Source organism: Sarcophilus harrisii, chromosome 4 (assembly GCF_902635505.1).
Source record: "Sarcophilus harrisii chromosome 4, mSarHar1.11, whole genome shotgun sequence".
Lineage (NCBI taxonomy): Eukaryota > Metazoa > Chordata > Mammalia > Dasyuromorphia > Dasyuridae > Sarcophilus > Sarcophilus harrisii.
The window spans coordinates 317,786,844-317,803,293 of NC_045429.1; the positions used below are offsets into that span (position 1 = coordinate 317,786,844).

Below are 16,450 nucleotides of genomic sequence, written 5' to 3' on the forward strand. Positions count from 1 at the left end.
GTGCCATAGTGCACACTGTTAGGCAAGACTCATCTTCCGGAGCTCAGACCTGGCATCAGACACTACTGAGTGAACCCAGGCAAGTCACATAACCCAGTTTACCGCATTTTCCTCAGCTGTAAATTGAGCTGGACAAGAAAATGGCAAACCACTCTTTGCCAAGAAAACCCAAATGGGATCCCAGAGAGTCAGATGCCACTGAAAAACAACCGAACTACAAAAGAACATCCACTCAGCTGAATCAGGTGTTGGTGTAGAACAGAGGGATAAGCGAGGGAGCGCATCTTCCCAGAGAGAAACCAACGGGCCATTTCCTACCGTCTGAGCCCGAGCCGCCCTTTCACAGCTCTGTGCCTCAGTTTCCTTCTCATGTACCTTCCGAGTCTAAATCTCTGTGTGCATGACCTAGACGGGAAATGGCGATGCACGAAGCAACATCACTGGGCCCCAGGCTTTTCAGAGGGCAAGATCCAGAGTCAGAACAAATTGTACAAAATTTATCTGCGCCTCGTTTTCCTCATCTACAATGTGAACTCGGGCCTATTTCATAGGGTTGCTGGGAAGTCCAAATAAGATGAAGAAGGAGAGAAATGGTATGCTAGCTACAAAGTTATGAAACATTTCTTCTTCAGAGGGCATATATTCCAATGATAGAATAGTTCTGTCAAACTATACGACTGTAAAAACCCTCTAGGAGCTAAGAGGAGCATCAGAAGAAAAGGCTAAGGAGGGACACCGGGTAACGGGGAGCTACGGGGGCCCTGGCGGCCATGGAGGCTAATTCCCTCGTTTTACAAATGGGGAAACTGAGGCACGGTAAAGGCCTTGTCTTACGGCAGGCGAGAGGATCTTTCGCACAAAGATCCAACGTCAGCGATTCCATCAAGGGCTTTACCTGGAGCCAGAGGGATCTCGATTGGGGTTGTAGTGCTGGGAAGCCCAACCAGGCTTCTGATTAAGTGGGTGACTCGGTGGTCTGGGCTTTCTGGGTTTTTTTTTTTTTTTCTTTTTTTTTCTTTTTACTTTCTCTCTTCCTCTTTCTTTGTTTTGTTTTTTCTTCAGTCCCCACACTCTTGCATCCTTATTATTATCTTTGCAGAGCAGATGGGTTTTTCTACAGGAGACCGGGGGGAAGGGGAAGGGAGAGCGTCTGTAACTGACATAAGATGAAATAGGCCAGAAACCTGTACTACCAAGGTCCTGACCGCTTAAAGACTAAATTGAGAGGAAACGGGGAGAAATCCTCCCGCTACTTTTCTAGGAGATGGGTCTGGCCACAGCTCCGCTTGAGGTTTTCATAGCTGGGAAGCGTATCTGAGAGGAGGGGCAGGGAAAGAGAGAGAACGAGAAGAACTTGTTACTAAACTTCTAACCTTCCAGGACCTCTTGGGGGAGGAGCCTAAAAAAGGAGCGGAGAAAAAAAGTCAAGTATTAAAGAAACCCTCACGCTCTAACCCAGAAGGCAGAATTTAGCCCTAGTGACCTCTGAGATCAAGGCCCAGAGTGAGTTACTAAACTCCGAAGGTAAGACTTGAACTCAGGTCTCACACATTCCAGATGGGTCAGGAGAGGAAAAAAGGCCCTGCCAGAATGAGAGGATTTCAGCATCCGGGGAAGAAAGGCGTTTCCCGCCACCTCTGCGCCCTAAGCTTCCCTAGACCTTTCCTAGCGGCCCCCGCCGCGTTTTAGAGGCTTCCTCCCGGCCCTGGGAGTTGGAGGCGCTGTTTGTCCGGCCCCGCCGCCCTTGCGCGCCTTTGTGCATCTCCACGCGGGCGCTGGCGAGCGCGCTCCGGGGGATGCCCACAGGTGTGATCCCCACAGGTGTGATCCCCACAGGTGTGATCCCCACAGGTGTGATCCCCACAGGTGTGATCCCCACAGGTGTGATCCCCACAGGTGTGATCCAGCGCGAGGGCGAAGCGCTTTTCGATTGGCCGCTGAGCCAGAACGGAGCGTCCCCGTAAAAGGTTCGCACCGAGGCGCGCGCGCTGCGTTTCGGGGCCTCCGAAGGAAAGGAGGGGGGCAGCGGCGGCGGCGGCGCCGGGGCCCGCGCCCTGACCCGCGGCGGCCTTCGCTCCCCGCTCCCTGTCGGCTTGTCCGAGGCGACGCGGGCATCCCAGCGTCCTGTTCGGGGCGCCGCCCCAGCCGTCGGAAACCGAGGGGCCGCTAGCGAGGGCCTGACGAAGCCTTCCCGGGGCGGGCTCCGCGCCTCAGAGCGTCCCTAGGGTTCGCGAGCTGACCGCCCTGGTCCGTGAGAGATGTGCTTGGGGGGGCAACCCTTGCGTCTCTTCCCGGGGGTGCCTTGGGCTCTCTTAATACTCTGGCCTGTATGAGGCAAATCGGGGCCGCAAGGGCCCGAGGCTGAGATAGGGAGGTACAAGGCCCGGGCTTTGTCAAGGAACTGATTCTTTTTTTTTTTTTTTTCTTTTTTTTTTTTTTTTTATTTTCTTGTGATTTATTTATTTTTTTATTTTTTTTTTATTTAATAGCCTTTTATTTACAGGATATATACATGGGTAACTTTACAGCATTAATAATTGCCAAACCTCTTGTTCCAATTTTTCACCTCTTACCCCTACCCTCCCTAGATGGCAGGATGACCAGTAGATGTTAAATATATTAAAATATAACTTAGATACACAATAAGTATACATGACTAAAACATTATTTTGCTGTACAAAAGAATCAGACCTGAATTATTGTACAATTAGCTTGTGAAGGAAATCAAAGATGCAGTGTGCATAAATATAGGGACTGGAATTCAATGTAATGGTTTTTAGTCATCTCCCAGAGTTCTTTTTCTGGGTATAGTTAGTTCAGTTCATTACTGCTCCATTAGAAATGATTTGGTTGATCTCGTTGCTGAGGATGGCCTGATCCATCAGAACTGGTCATCATATAGTACTGTTGTTGAAGTATATAATGATCTCCTGGTCCTGCTCATTTCACTCAGCATCAGTTCGTGTAAGTCTCTCCAGGCCTTTCTAAAATCATCCTGTTGGTCATTTCTTACAGAACAGTAATATTCCATAATTTTCATATACCACAATTTATTCAGCCATTCTCCAACTGATGGACATCCATTCACTTTCCAGTTTCTAGCCACTACAAAAAGGGCTGCCACAAACATTCGTGCACATACAGGTCTCTTTCCCTTCTTTATCTCTTTGGGATATAAGCCCAGTAGTAACACTGCTGGATCAAAGGGTATGCACAGTTTGATAACTTTTTGAGCATAGTTCCAAACTACTCAAGGAATTAATTCTTAAGAAAAGAGTAGCTGCTGAGAGAGGGACAAAAAGAGAGGTGGACACTTTTGTTGTTGTTACCAGTCCCCGAATCCCAGGGAAAGCCTCTTCTACAGGAAAGTCCTTTAACTTCTCAGAATCCAGGAATCGGAGACTAAAAGTGATAGATTCAGTTGCCAGAATATAAGGGTTGAAAGAATTTCTTACGCTGATAAATCAAAGATTACAGATCTGGATGAGAGAGACAGAGATGGGAAGAGACAAAGAAAAGACAGAGATCAGACAGAAAAAGACGTAGAGACAAACATAGAAAGAAAAAGAAAAAGGACGTAAGTCTTTTGTAATCACTCTTTGACTCCCCAACAGTCTTTTGGCACCTTGGTTAGAAACCACTGGTTTAAGAGATATAACAGTAAAAGATCTGGGAAAGCAGTTAGTTATCCACCTCCAAATGACTATATGAAGAAGATATAATAGAGGAGAACGAGACAAAACGGGCAAAAAAGTTTCATGAGGAAGGAAAAACTAATTCTGGAATTTGAGAAATAGTGTGAGAGAAGTCCCTCTGAAAAATGTTTTTAAATCCAATATGGCCCAAGGGAAAGGACAAAGTCCTAGTTAACTGGAGCAACAGCTTCCACAAACTCTCATTACTGACAAGACCTAAAAACATAATAGAACTCGGGAGAGTGCCCCAGAACTGAAGCAGTCAAAAGATCTTGGAACCTGAGAGCACAATTTATTTGACTACTCAGAGTCCCGCACCCACTCCCTACAAATTTAACGAATCCCAAAGAGGTAGAAGGTGAATGGAGAGGCAAGTGTTGGTTGCATTCAATTTTCACTCACCAGGCCTGACACTCTGGAGTGCAAGCCAAAAACAGACAGTTCCACCCACCCTTTCATCACATCACCGGCAAGTCTATTCAGTCCCTCTGGAGCTCAGTCACTGATTTTATGAAATGAGATTTGCAGCTATTACCTCCCACTCCCCTCTCTCCAAATTCCCTTACCCCATCAACACACCCAGAATCTGAAAACCAAAGTCACATTATTGCTGCTCCCCCCAGAAGGAATAGACTCTGTGGGTATATGAGATACTGGCAAAGGGGAATAAATTTACATTTGAGGTTGACCAAATCTGCTTTATAATTCTTCAGAAGCTGAATGCCTTGACCTTTCATTTCCATGTTTATTTGGAGGTGACCTTTAAGCAGCAATCAGCAAAAATGAGATGGTTCAAAGGCATAAATTAGATAATGCATCTGTTCCCCAGGGAGGTTAGGCTGTTCTGAAAGGGGCACATGAAAGGGACACTCTATCCCAGGAAGCCACAATCCACTCTATGCATTAGACTAATAAGCGTTCTTTTAACCCATTGATCAGATAATTGAGTAGTTGAAGCCATGTTGACATACATAGCAAACATGATTATTTTCAAAATTTGACCTACCAAATGACATTACCTTCTGCTCCCTTTACAAAAGCAAAAGAACCTAACTTAACAAAAGGAGACCTCAGGGGGTTGAGGTCAGGAGTTGTCAACACCAACTTTGTGAGCTCTAGTTCTGCTAAGCCAACCTCATGTCAAAGATAGACAATGATTTAAATAAAATAAAATATCCTGCCTTTCAAAGACAACAGTTATAAAAGACTGGGGTTTGTATGGAAGGGGTCAACCTATGGAACTTGAGTCACCTAGTAAAACAATCAGGCTATGGATGATCCTCATTATCTTCCCTGTAAACCTTCCCATCTCCCAAATGTCCCTATTTCCATCAAAGGCATCACCATTCTTCCAGTCTCCCAGGTTTGCAACCTTAGCATTATCTTCAATTCTTCACTTTCTGTCCCTCTATTTCTTGATATTTCTATCTTTTAAATCTCAGCCTTAATTCCTTCTCTCCACTCACATAGTAACCACTTTATTTCAGTCCTTCATTACTTCTCTCCTGGATTGTTGCAACATCCTCTTAATTAACCTTCCTGCCCCATGTTACTCCCCATCCTACACAAGACTGCTAAAATATTTTTCCTAAACTTGGACTTGAAAATATCACTCCACCTAATCAATTATGGTGCTTTCCTAACTGTCCCTAGGATAAAATATAAATTCTTCTGTTTAAATGTTAAAGTCCTAAACCACCTGGTCCCAAACTATCTTTACAGCCTCATCATATGTTATTCTCTCTTCCCTTCCCTTCAGCTAAATCAGTCTTCTCACTGTTACTCATACATGACACTTAAATCTCCTATTTTTGTGCCTTTGGAATGGCTATCTTCTGTACCTGGAATGTACTTTTGATGTGAATTCTGAAACTCTCCCCTTGTCAAGAAATGCTAAAACGCTCATCCTGTCTTACTACCATATTTAATACAGTTATGAGGTGCCCAGACCATCTTGATTAGCATCTTTAAGATAGCCCTGATGGGAACCAAATTTCCCAGAATATCTTTAAGACAGTCTCAATATCAAGTTGGGATTCATGAACAGATTTATAGAGGAAATTTAATGTCAGGGATTTGACATCTGATTGAGTTTTTCTGCCAACCCCACCAATGACCCAGGACCTCATTACCCCCAGTAGACAAGCCCAAGGGTCCTGGGAATAGTAGTAGATAGACAGTCCTCACTACCTATATTTTACTGCTCCCAGTCAGCACAGATTTCTAATAGTAAGGCAACTAAGTCTAGTCTTTATACCTCTGTGACAATTTAAAAGATTTGAGAGACAGTTTCTGCATAATTTAATCATTTTATTAATAAAATGATTAAATAATAAAATGAATAAAATTAGCATGTTACTAATAAAAGGATGGTCATTTGGCCTTCTTTCTTAGACCATAGACAATCATGATAGAAAGGCTTAAATATTCTTTTATGTTTTTTTGAAAGAGGAGTAAAAATCAGTTCTTATTGGTTAACACAATGAGGAGGTAAGTATATTAAAATAAGAGGTTACTAGAGACCTAGAGACCTTATGAAACCCATGGACATTTCTGAACCCAGACCAGTCCTAGCCTTGGGCTATTTAAAGAATATATGTCCCACCCACAAGAGGGCAGGGTTTTGAACAAGAAAATTAATCTAATCTCATTATCAATAATGTCCTTCAATAGATTGAACTTTTAAAAATCAGCCCTTTAGAAAAGGGGGGAAACCCTGGATCTCCCTAAATTATTGGTTATTAATAATCATGTCTCTGGAGTCATTAAATTTTCTTGATTTCACAATATCCCTGTCAGCCATGAAAAGATTAAAGTAGTAAATGTTAACAGGGCCATGGGAAGACAGACACCTGACTGCACTATTGGTGAATTGTCAATCAGTATAAGTGTTCTGGAAATTATACTGGAAAAGTCACTAATCTGTACATACTCCTTGATCCAGTAATCCTAGTAATTAGCATGTACCCCAGGAAGGTCAACAGTATGGAGAAAGTTTTATAGCAGCACTTTTTGTACTAACAAAAAACTGTACACAAAGGGAGTGCCTATCAACTAAGACACGGCTTCTTAAATGTTTTCCACTTGCAACCCCTTTTTTGCCTGAGAAATTTGTATGTGATACTGGCTACATAGGTATATAAAATAGATATATAAATCAAATATTAATAATACATCATATTTTCTCAACCTCTACATTCAGTTACAAGATACCATATGGAGTTTAAGAAGCTTAGGAATTAAGGAATAGTTGAGCATACTGTAGAATTATTAATATAATGCATAATCAAGAATTCAGGGGAATTTGAGAAGATTTATCTGAACTGACACCAATAAAAGTAAGCAGATCTGGGAGAATAATTTAAGATTAACATAATAATGAATAATCAGTTATTTAGCAATCATTTATTCAACACCTCCTATGTGCCAGGCTAAGCTTCGAGAATACAAAGAAAGGGGAGCAGGAATGTCCGACTCCTTAGAGAGGTGGCAAACTATAGTTACAGAAGGTGACATGCTTTTCAGCCAACATATTGATCTGTCATCTTTATCTATGCTTAGATATAGGGACAGGTACTATTTGAAGGAGAGAGATCATCAAGAAATAACAACAATGTGAAAAAAAAAAGCATCATCAATATGACATTTTTTTTGGTTGCTCATTCTTCTCTTGTTTCAAAGATTTCATTTCTCCCTTTAAAAAAAAACAAACAGTTTATCTTTGTATACTGTTATCCACACACAGCTTTTTGTATACTGTTATATTTTTATAAAGGATATGATCTGGTCAACCAAATCTAAAATACATACATACACACGTACATATGTCACACACATAAATAAAGAACTAAGCTGTTCCAAAGAGTGAATGACTAAACCAAAAGACCCTTCCAGGACTACCTATATCTCTTCCAGTCCCAGCCCTAATTCAGTCTTATTTAAAAAGCTTTGAACTCCAAGCTCACTTGGAAGTTGGCCAGGCTTTAGTTTCCAAGGGCTGTGAGGAATTTTAGTTTCTCTCCAAAATATTCTCTGGCAGTTTGCCTTTTACATTTATTTGCTTGGATTCTTTCTTCCTAGAAGAAGAAAATAGCAGGGGATCCAAAGTAAAGAGATTTAACATGCAGAGCTAAAGGAAAAACGTCCCTTCTCATCCAGAAAACATTGCTCTGTCACAGAAGCCATCACTTAGAGGGAGGGAAGTTCTCACTTAGGGGGTAGGATTTAATAGCAATAAACATGCTGTTCATCCCCTCTGGTCTAGCCTCTCAATTTGCACTGGTCGATCAGATCTGGAGTCAGGAACACCTGAATTCAGATCTGTCCTCGAGGCAAGTCATTTCACCCTGCTTGTCTCCGTTTCCTTGTTTGTAAAATGAGCTGGAGAAAGGAATGGCAAGCCATTGCAGTGTCTTTGCCAAAAAAAATTCCCAATGGGTTCGTGGAATATCAAATATACCTCAATAGCAACAACAAAGCAGGATATCTATTCTAAGTGCTAGATTCTCGATTCTATTGGAGTCTTACCAAGCTGGACCTTGCCTTGTACTTTAAAATGCCAGGGCTGATAAGGAGGTGCTAAGAAAAAGAAATCCCCTATTCCCCATGCCCCTCCTGCCGCTCCATGCTATACTATCCAAGAGGCAAAGAGAAAAGGGAAGAACTGAGGGAAAAGTGAAAAGGGAACTCTTTTTTCGGAGCTCCTTACTCCACAGTTCAATTTCTCTATTTTTAAACTCTCATTGAGGCTCTACCATCTAAGGGACAAATCCATTGTCTATGACAATCTTGAGAATTTTCCAAAATCCTTTCAAATGCAAATAGGCCTAATTCTAAATAAGGTACCATCTTTAAAAATGGACTAATCCAAGTCTGAAAGGGGCTGCCTAAATATCATCATTATCTCCCCCTTACAAATTAAAAATTCAATCACTCAAATAGGTAAAAGCTAATTTCATTGTAATTTCATCTAATATAATCAGGAATAATTATCTGATGTGGAGCCCCCCCAGTTAACCCTTCCTATTTATTATACACGAATTCGACACATATTTTATTGTATTTGAGCTTCAAAACAACCCTATGAGGCAGGTACCATAAGTATGATTATCCCCAGTTTACAGGTGAGGAAACTGAGGCTTGCCCAAAGTTGTGCAACTAGGTAAGCTTCCATGACTCAGTTCTTTCTGCCGTAGGTGGTCCCAGTTCCAAATACAGCACTGTGTCCTCTGCACCGTGCAATCTGTTAAAGAAAAAGCAAGTCTCCCTTTATAGGGATATTTTTGCTGGCTACTTCCTCCCGTTCAAATCAGAGAGGTGCATTCAGAGCTGAAACTGACCTTAGAGAGAGAGCAAATCCCATCCTTGAATTTTAAACATGGAATAAGTTGAGGGTCATGGAGATAAGATGACTCACTGAAGCTTACAGGGCTTTACACCCCAAGCAGAGCCTTGGGTAATATTGGGGACACAATGTCAGAGCAGAAGCCTACTCCTAGTAACCTTGATCTTCCAGACAGCAAACCCACCAACCTGAGAGTCATGAATAGAGAGAAGGTGCTTTCAAGAATTGATTAAGCTTCTCCTGCTAATATTATCAATTTTCCTTTGCTTTCTTTTAATAGCTGTGTATGCACATTGTCCTGGGGGGAGGGTGTGACTTGCCACAAAATCCATGGGTGATTAGCTGTGATTAGGAAAGAGACTTTTCAAATAAGTGAAGGAACCTGAGTGATCGAGGGCATTCCAGCAGAAAAGCTCAAACTAACCAAATCTGAACAAGCAAAGGGTCGGGATTCCAGCAATGGTGTCCCAAAGAAAATATAACTGCAGAAAGAGGAAGGAGACCCACGTCCCAGTCCCGACTCTAACAATTTCTGTGACATCAGGCAAGTAAATTCTCTTTCTCTGGGTATCAGTTTCCTCCTCTGAACCTGAGGCTCTTACAAGTTCTTTCCACTCTAAAATTCTCTATTCCTCAGGCACAAGCATTATAAAAATAATCCTAAATTGTGGATATGACGCCTGAAATAAAGTAGGATGAGGTAGGGTTTTCTTCATTTTATTTTACCATGGCACAAAGCCTATTTTATTTCATTAGTCAAACGATATGCTAACAAAGCTGTAATTAGCACAGACTAATAGGGATTTTCCCATAAGATGCCCTAACTCGGAGGAAGAGTGCTTCCTCTGGCAACAGAGTACCTGTACTTTGCCTCCCAGACCTTAAGCATGCAGTTTAACTGCCCCCAATTGTCACCCACAAGTTCCTGTTACAATAGTACCCCTTCCCCAGTCTTACCTTTCCTTCCAGTTTCCTTCAGGGACAAGGTCTCCTCCCAGCACAATTGTATTCACACAGGGCTGTTTTCTGAACAGAGATACTGCGCCACTATCCCATCCCCAACACATAACCAAATTTACAGGAGGCACAATTTCAGCTAGTCTACAACTATGCATATGAATTCCTTTTTTCTCTTACTTAGAAAATCATATATGGATGTATGAATAGGTAGACGTATACATTTTTTAATATTTTATTTATTTCAATTACACGTAAAAACAATTTCTTACCTTTTTTTTTTTAATAATTTTGAATTCCAAATTCTCCCCAATCTCCCTCTCCTTTCCCCATGTTGAACAATTTGATAAAGGTTATGTATGTGCAGTGCAAAATATACTTCCAGGTATTTCTTTTTTTTTTTTAATTTCTCAATAGATTTTTTTTTTTTTCCTGAAGTTGTCCTGATGCTTCATTGTGGCCTGGAGTCAACCACAGGTTCTGTTAAAGCAATGACAATACAGCAGAGATTCCAGAAGGTCTTTCCAAGCTAGAACAAGATTCAACAAATAAAATGTCTAAATATTTATTAAATTCTTCCTATGGGGCAGCTACCCCAGAATTAAGGAGAACTGAGTTCAAATGTGATCTCAGGTACTTCCTTGCTGTGTGATCCTAGACAAGTCACTAAACTCTGTTTGCCTCTGGTTTCTCACCTGTAAAATGAATTGGAAAGGGAGTATCTTTGCCAAGAAACTTCCAAATGGGATCACTCAGATTCAGACACAACTGAAATTGAATTTTTTTTATTGTTACAAAAATGTGGAAGGTTATTGTGTTAGGTATGCAAAAGAAAATGAAATGTTCTTTGTCCCCTTAGGAGTTTACATTCTTTTGTCAAACTTTGACTATACAAACTTGGATATGAAGCAGGAGGATGTGGAGATCCTTCACCCAATGATGGGCAAAACTTAATGTGAGACTCATCACAGATTGTTTGTTAGCTAATGAATTTTTCAGCCGCTGCAACTCATGCAGCAATTCTTACAAAGACATGGAGGGATTTCAATCTATTTTGTCAAGGAACACAGACAAAATCACAGATCCTTGAAGTACTCAAGGAAAGTTTGTGAAGACTACAAGAGGAACATGAAATCCAAGAAAGAATATTTTATGTGGGTGCCAAGGGTAACTTGCCTTGAACAGTGTCTAAGAGTGTTAGATACTGCAATTCCTCTGAGAAGTGATGGGCTCTCAGGCTTGCTCTCCAGATACCCCTCAGAACAAATTGGAAAACATTACATAACTACACCAAGAAGCAGGGGGACCATTCAAAAAGGCTTATGAAATGAGAGGAATTAACAGAGTGTGGACAATTAGCATAATCTTTGCCAGAAACAAACAGGAGAAGCAGAGATCAGACAGAATCTTCAAACAGCCAAAATGGTTCCTTTTGGAAGCTATCAACCAGGTTCTTAGGGGAAAGACACGTATGTGGGTGAAGGTCTGGGGATAATCTATGATTTTTGAACTTTTCTAGCAGTGGGGAAAGATGAGAGGAGTTAAAATGTCTAACATAAAGAGGTTAAGTCATTTTTAAAATTAAAAAATTATCTATAAGCTGTTTTCCCCACCCATAGACAACCAAATATTGATTTGCACTCATGGTGTTCCCAAAAGGAAAGATCAAAAGAATTTTCCAGATTGAATGTTTTCAAACCCAAGAGGAGAAAGGAGATATAGGATTATGATCTCACGGTCCAAAGGGTTTGAGCAACACAGTTTTTATACTTAAATTCCTTGTCCCCAGGCTGCTGAGACAGTCTCAATCCAACTGTCCCGACACCTACTTTTATGGTAATTCCCTCTGCTCATCCCAATCTCCCAATTCCATGTGATTTTTCATGATTTTACTTTGCCCAGCCATGTGTCTTCTATGCCTCTTAAAAGCTGAATTCCATTTTAAATCTTTCTCCTAAATTCAGTGAACTGACTTTTAAAGGTCACTTGGAGACGTGGGCTGTTATCCTGGGGTGTTGTTTCCTTTCTGGTTTATTCAAGAGATTTATTTACATTTCATAAAAGAATCACCTGGCATGGTCACATTTTTACAGTTAGTTTATCTTAATCTTTTTCAGGTCACAGACCGGTCCCTTTTTGCAGTCTGATGAAATCTATGGAACCTTTCTCAAATAATGTTTCTAAATAATTGAAAAAAATATTTAAAGTATTTCAATTACAGATTATTGAAAACAAAGATTTTTTTTCCCATCCAAATTCACAAAACTCCAGAAATCTACTCATGGATTCTTTGTAGGTACAAGAACTCAAAGTTAAGAATACTTGTTTATCCAGTATCTTTTATGTTATTGAGTCTAGGAAAGATCAACCTACTTAAAAAGGAAACAAAAAAGCAAAAATAAAAGTCAAAGTTCAGTCCCAGGCTCACTTAGACAATTCACTTATCTCCCACAACCATGTGCTTCTACTGTAATCTGCTTTGATGTAAGGAGTTGGATAGAGAGTGGGAGGTTAGAAGGAGGAGAAAGAAAGCCCTTTCTCTTACCATTGCTGGAAATATACAAGAAAGACAGTGTGAGAAAAGTTTCAAGCTAGAAGAGAATGGAAATTACCTTCTATAGAGGATGGAAAAAGGAACACTAACAAAAATCAGTCTCTCCTGACAATAACTTAATAACCAAATTTGATGGATGCCCTAATTATTAGAGATAAAATCAGTAACTCTCATCCTACAAAGGTGCCAGAGTACAGTAAGGGTTAATGAACATGACCACTTTAATGACCTACTTTTGTGTGGGCAAACATTATATACTCTGTAATCTTATCAAATGCTCTGAAAAACTCAGATTGATGAGGTTCTCTCTTGATTAACACACTCTTTAAAAAAAAAAAAATAACCCAAAGAAACCTTTCCCTCTTGGGATCCCCAATTGCTTCTGCCTCTCTGAAGGATTGGATGGCAGAGCAAAAACTCCATCCAAATCCTCCCGTGATAGATCAAAATGTCAGTCATCTCATTTGCTACCAGCTGCTCTACTTGGTTTTGACCCACTATTATTTAGGCACTCTTTGGTATTCTCCCAATTCCCTCTTTTCAACTTCCTTTCATATATTGCTTTCCCCATTATATTGCAAATTCTTTGAGGGCAGGAATTGTCTTTCTTATATATGTCCTCAAAACTTGACACAGTGCTTGACATACATGCATCATATATATTTATAAAGTTCATGAAATAATAGGATCGTTAAGATACCAATTCTTTAATGAACATGAATGCATTCATTATTCAGTGCTTTAAATCATAATGATTTTTGGTTTTTATCTGTACCTTGCAGTAATTATTTTTAGGTGAAATTAAGGAAAATTTCCAGGGTATATATGCTTTAGCAGCTGCTTAACATGCAAATGACTTCCAAAGTTATATCTCCTCCAAAATCTTTTCTCTGAGTTCAGGTTTTCAAATATATAGGGACCCAACAATACAATGTTTTCAACTGCATTTGAAAAGTAGGGCAAGACTTGGGGGCCTAAATCCAGGGGAAATATTGGATTTCTTATTATCTGTTTTCATCAATAGAGCTTCTGAAATTAATGTTTTGCTTAGATTCATTCCTCAATATTCAAACACTCTCATCATACTCTCCTAATACCATTGCAAATGAACTGCCTCTTCATGTGAAGTTTACTTCACATGAATGGATCATCCAACTGAAAACTCAGTGACTATTATCCAATTACACTTTTGACATTCTCCTTCCTTTCTCAAAAGATTCAGTACCTGATCCCCCTCTTTACCTTATCTCCTGCCCTCACACTCAGGGACTTCAGCATAGATGCTAATGTTCTGTTGAGTACCCTAACTTCCAAGTTTCTCTAAACACTCAATTCCCCAAGTAATTAAAATGTCCATATCCCTTGACCCAAAGATTCCACTATTAAACATCCCCCAAAGATTCATTGACAAAAAGGAAGGATTCATATACACCAAAATATTTAAAGCAGCACTTTTTGTGGTATCAAAGAAGCAGAAACCAATTAGTTTCTCAATTTTAATTCAAATTCAACTTTTACATTGGATTAAAAGCCTTTCCTGGTTTTCCAAGTTATTAAAATCTTCCCTTCTGGGACTACCTTATATCTACTCTGTATACATTATTCATAAGACCAGTTATTAACATGTTCTTTTCCCAATTAGAATGTGAGCACACTGTTGAGGGAACTGGAAATCAGTATGACCATTCTGGAGAAAAAGAAACAGATTATGTGTCCAATAATTGAGGGATGGATAAAAAGATTGTAGTGCATGAATGTTTTGGTATGTTACTATGCTGTGAAAAACAACAAATATGGTCGGTCAGTAAAGAGAAGGGAAAGACTCAAATGAACTAAAGCAAAATGAAGTAAGCAGATTCATACTAGAAATGTTGGATTGGCTCAACATAGAAAAATTATAAATATAACAGGCCATGCTAATACAAATCAATGAAAAAAACACACAAATCAGTAGATGCAAAAAAGGCTTTAAAACATAACATCCATTTGTATTTTCAAAAAATAGAAATAAATGGATCAACTATAGCTATTTAAAAACCATGAACTGGCATTTTCTATAATGCAGAAATAGTTGAGACTCTCCCAATGACCTTGAGGGTAAAGCAAGGGTACACATTGTCACGAATGCTATTTAGTATTGTTCTAGAAATAACAATAATACAAGAAAAAGAAACTGAGGGAATAGGCAAAGAAGAAACACAATTATCACTAGTTGCAGATAATGTGATGTTTTAAACAGAGAATCCTAGAAATTCAACTGAAAAAACTAATCTAACCAATAAAGTTGTTGTTCAAGTCGTTTTCAAGCACTTCTGACATTTTGTAGCCCCATTCAGGATTTTCTTGGGAAAAATACTAGAAAGGTTTGCCATTTTCTTCTCCAGCTTATTTTGCAGATGAGGAAACAAAGGCAGAAAACATCACACAGTCTCTGAGGCCAGATTTCAGTTCAGAAAGCTGAGTCTTCCTGACTTCAGGCTTGGTGCTCTATCCCTGTGCCAGGTAGCTGCCCAAACAATAAAGAAGCAGAATAAAAAATAAACCCACAAAAATTATCGACCTTTCCATATCATATTAGCAAAATCCAGCAGGAAGAGAGATAAAGAGAAATCCCATTCAAAATAACTAAAATATATATAATATATGTAGTATACTTCATACTTCTCTCCCACGAATCTACCTCAGAATTTAAATGAACATAACAAGATTTTTTTTTTTTACAGAAATCAAGGAAGACAAATAATTGAAGAGACAATTGCTCATAGTTATGCCATGAGTACCATTAAGATAATGATACTATTTAAATTAATTTGCATGCTTAGTGCCAATCAAACCACTAAGGGAGTATTTTAGAAAACTAAACAGATTAATAACAAAAATTAATCTGGAGGAACAAAGAGTCAAGAAACTCAAGGAACATCATGAAAATAATAGTAACAAAGGAGGCCTTGTTTTTGTTGTTATTGTTCAGTAAATCCAGTCATATCTGACCCCTCATGACTTCATTTGGGATTTCCTTGGCAAAGGTACTGAAGTTATTGCCATTTTCTTCTCTAGCTTATTTTACAGATGAGGAAACTGAGGCAAAGATTGACCTGAATTTCAACTAAGATCTTCTTGACTCCTGGCTCTGCTCTCCATCAACTGCTTTCCTGTCAAAGAATATGCAATTTAGTAAATTTGGGGATATATTTTCACATTGTTTTGCAGAATAGATAAATCAATTCACAGCACCATCAACAATGCATTTAATGTGCCTGTCCTCCTGTCATCTCTCCAACAATTATGATTTTCTGCTTTTATCGTTGTTGTTAATCTGATCAGTATAAGATGACATCTCAGAGTTGTTTTAATTTGTATGTCTCTTATTATTAATAATGAGGAGCATCTTTTCATTGGATTATTAATAGATTGCATTTCTTCATTTGAGAATTTCCTAGTCATATTCTTTGACCATTTACTTATTAAGAGAATGACTCTTATTCTTACATGTTTCGATCTATTATTTATATATTTTTAATATTAGACATTCATCAGAGAAATTTAATACAACAGATTTTTCCCTCAGTTAATTATTTCTGATTCTAAGTGCATTTATTTTCCTTGTATTATATATAATTGAAACTGTCCATTTTATTTGTTATGATCATCTCTGTCCTTTGTTTAAATAAAAATTCTCCCCCCTAGTCATAGTTGTAGAAAGTATCATTATTTTATCCTTTATTTTTAAGTGAGATAACCATTTGTATTTAAGTTATATTATCCATTTGAGTTTTTTGTAGTGTGTAATATGATATTGATCTGAAGCTCATTTCTGCCACACTATTTTCTGGTTTTCCCAGAAATAAGGAGTCTTTGTTAAATAAGGAGTCTTACTCTATTAGTTAACAAAAATTATTT

General features: G+C 39.1%; 1 protein-coding gene and 1 long non-coding RNA gene across 3 annotated transcripts in view; one reads left to right on the forward strand and one right to left on the reverse strand.

The window, feature by feature from the left end:
- Positions 1-1,348, reverse strand: part of SLC39A11 (solute carrier family 39 member 11) — a 478,311-nt gene extending 476,963 nt beyond the window's left edge. For both annotated transcript variants that reach the window (XM_031965726.1, XM_031965721.1), the window contains exon 1: positions 896-1,348. The gene's annotated coding sequence lies outside the window, so the exon portion shown is untranslated. The remainder of the gene's footprint in view (positions 1-895) is intronic.
- LOC116423270 lies at positions 1,233-16,236 on the forward strand. The gene is made up of 2 exons (XR_004233810.1): positions 1,233-1,524; positions 15,608-16,236. It is a non-coding gene; the product is annotated as an uncharacterized LOC116423270 (long non-coding RNA).
- The last annotated feature ends 214 nt before the right edge of the window (positions 16,237-16,450 follow it).